The 3447-nt window shown below is 35.4% G+C and overlaps 1 protein-coding gene across 7 annotated transcripts in view; it reads right to left on the bottom strand.

Annotated features, from left to right (window-relative positions):
* LOC109539372 (trinucleotide repeat-containing gene 18 protein) overlaps positions 1–3447 on the bottom strand; it is a 121709-nt gene that overhangs the window by 14032 nt on the left and 104230 nt on the right. The gene's annotated exons all lie outside the window — the stretch shown is intronic.

The raw sequence follows: 3447 nt of genomic DNA, 5'->3' as shown, positions 1-3447 counted from the left end.
TTTGAAAAATTCTCAAAAATCACAGCAAATTCCTGTTAAACTGAAATTTTGCGCCTTTACTAATGCGCGGCTGTTTTACAAAATCCAAAATGTATTTTTCTTTCAAAATGTATTATTATTTGGAGTATTGTAATACTCCAAATATATGTAGCAACAACGCTACACATAGAAACTGATGATGGTGGAAAACACCGAAACGTATTTTAATTGATAAATAGACAATAAATGACTGAAGCCCAGGAATTGATTTTGATTTGGAGTTAAGAACTATAGTTCTTAATTCATTATTTTAACAGCCCTGCAGAGCCACCTAAAAAGTGATTAATAGAAAGTAGTAAAGTGAAAAGAAGGATACATAAAACATCACTGTGTTTCAATGTCCGGAGGATGACCCCAATCAAAGGGTCGAAACGTCCGCAAAACCGAGGAGAAACTTCCTGTGTTTGATGTGTGCCGTATTAATTAAAATTAACAACATTAAACAAATACGATCACTAAAGCGAAACCTTTCAGTAGAAAGTAAGTTTGACCAAAATTAACAGGACGATAAACAAAAAATTTAAAATATAAAACAGCAAGTAAAAGGCACCATTTGAACGCTTCCTCCCAAAATACAGCGAAACGCCAAAATGCGGACTATTTTCTTTGCACAGAGAAAACATTTTGTATGTAAAATTGTTCTTGTGTCTGGTAACAATATGCTCTTGCTCATTTTGCTACTGAGAAATGAGCAAAAACGGGACGCAAAACATGAAATTTTGCCATAATCTTGCACGATAGTCTGATATTCAAATTTCGCTTTCTGGGTCAAAATTGCTCGACTTTTCATAACATGTTATGGCTGAATCGCATTTTCTACTCCCTATCCAACGATGCCAAAACGAAAACTTTCTGTGGCTCAAATGGCTTTTGCAAAACTTGCGCAAAAAGAAGCGTCACGTTTCTTGCAACTCAAAAAAAACACTCAATTCTAAAACTTCTTAAAATCAAGACTTTTTTGAGAAAACTGCCAACATTTCCTCCTTCCGAGAAATGAGCAAAAACGAGGCGGAAACATGAAATTTTGGCATGATCTTGCTGGCTGCTTGCGGTTTTTTTCTGTAGTTTTCAATACTTCTCCCAACTCCATGTTGAGCCATTTAATTTTAACGTTTCGTATGGCTACGATCGAAGCTGTCGGTCTTTTGTAGATATTTTCGATTGAAATGCAATTACAGTTTTGTTAGTTCGATCACCCTCGTGTTCGTTGATTTATTGTTCGCACTTAAATATTCCCGGACGGTTCTCTATGTAATGTTACGGCAACGGTGACATCATGTTATTTAAATATTCAAATGCTGATTCGAGGTGTAGACACTAAATGAGTGACAAATTGTTTCTCTTTCCCACTTGCACCACAGAGCGGCTTCTTTGTTCCAATTAACTAGTCTTCATCTAGTCTTCATCAAGCAAGTTACTTGTATTATTTCTATTACGACTGGAAAATTCAACTAAATCAGAAATGTTCCCACCCAATTGTTACAGTTGATTATTATCACTTGGTACTAGCAGAAATCAAACCTGAAAACCATTCTTAATTTTTGATAAATAATTATAAAAAATGTATTGTGATTTCACTATGGCAAAAAGGACTAAAATACGCGTATGACCGGGCTATTTCTGAGGCATTTTTAAGATGAAAGGTCCATATAGACTTCGTAAGGCTTTAATTATCGCGCTACAGGCTGTTAAAATATTTATTTTAAGTAAGTCATAGGTAGTATCGATATTTGAATAATACTTGGTATTTAGGGTTTTGAAACCTTGGGACACTTACATTTGATTTTTGATCTGTATTTACATGTAGAGGACGCTTTCTGCATGTCTTTTTCTCTTTGAATGTGTGTCTGTATCACTTTGTTTAGCAGAAAACAATGTCGCTATCATTTTAGCGTAAAAAACAACCGTTTTAGAGATATTTGGGTTGAGGGTGAAAATGAGAGAAAAACATGTAGGTAGCGCCCTCCATATGTAACAGCAGATCCAATCAATTCGCGTTTCTCATGCTGCAAGACCCCCAAAGACCAACCTTCGCCCAATTATCAATACTATTTCAAAATTTACCAAGAAGAAACGAAAATCAAAGCTATTTTTGGCCTTATCCATAATATTTTTTTCCTCCAGGGGCAAAGGCCAGTTTCAGTTCAGTCGCACATTATGTGCGACTCCTTTACACTTTAATTATAATTTTCCAAGAGCAAAACCTAACACAAAMATAATGGGAATTTCGAAATTCTAATCGCTCACTTCTATGGGCCATTTAGTCTATCGGCGTGTTGTCTAGTAAGGCTTTTTCGCTATCCATCGACTATTCTGGGTAAAGTCATCCACCCAGCAATTTGCAGCTATCTGCAAGACACATCAAAATTGTCCCTGGCCCGATCACGTAGAAGACTGAATATAATTTACGGAATTGCCCAGACCGAGTGGTCAATTTCCATCGAACAAACACGTTTCGCAAATTTTAAATGGACGTTTTTAGCGGTGCATCGATCAGATATCGCAGTACGTAACCAGACCAATAAAATGCAAACGATCTTTTTATGATACTGACTGATAAAATTCGCGAATAAAACGGCCGTGAAACGGTGGGTGGACGAAATTAACCTGATTTTATGATCAAAAATGGCTATTAAAATATGTAGGAAACTGCTGAAATGGTCGACCAGCGAAAGAACCATTATTGTAAATATCCTGTCAAATTCCAGAAATGTGGTATAGTGAGATTGTTAAATTGTCACTAGGCATATCTTTCTTCAGTGGATTTTGGTGTTAAAAACAGCTTTTATGTTGTATGTCAACTCTAATAAAATAGCAAATGGAAGATCAGAAGATCAAAGGCTAAAGCCACTGCCAATAATTATACAACAGCGACTACATAAGTTGTTAGAAGAAGAAAATGTTTTCTATAAACTTGTTGTTTATAATAGTAATTCGTCCATTAGTAACTGGCAAATGTCACACATTCGAAATGACGAAAATTGAATTTTTACAGCAAAATTAATGCACAGCCATGCAAAAATCTTTAATCATCGCGAAGTAGTTCGAAGGTAAAATCGACAAACATCAGTTAGCAAAACCTTTTTACGCGAGTCCGGTGTGCAAACATTGCTTAGATTACAGACATGTTTTTATTAGTATAATTACATTATCAACTAAACAGTATGCATGCAATGACGCTGCCAAATTTTATTGAGTCTAGACTGCTAAACAGACAAACAACATGATAGTCTGTGACTGCTTTCGATCAGTGTACATTTCATTTGTACGAAACACGATTACTTTTTATGTATAATTGTTACATACAATGCGAGAGTAGTAGTAAACATCTTTATTTCTAAAAAAGGCTATCGACCTATCGGTCTTTCTGCCCTTGTTTAATACATGCAGTCTTAATCTAGATAAAAA

Source organism: Dendroctonus ponderosae, unplaced genomic scaffold (genome assembly GCF_020466585.1).
Source record: "Dendroctonus ponderosae isolate FM_Combo_2020 unplaced genomic scaffold, Dpon_F_20191213v2 Dpon_F_20191213_9, whole genome shotgun sequence".
NCBI lineage: Eukaryota > Metazoa > Arthropoda > Insecta > Coleoptera > Curculionidae > Dendroctonus > Dendroctonus ponderosae.
Note: the sequence above shows the minus strand (reverse complement) of the source record. Positions and strands in the feature narration are given on the sequence as shown.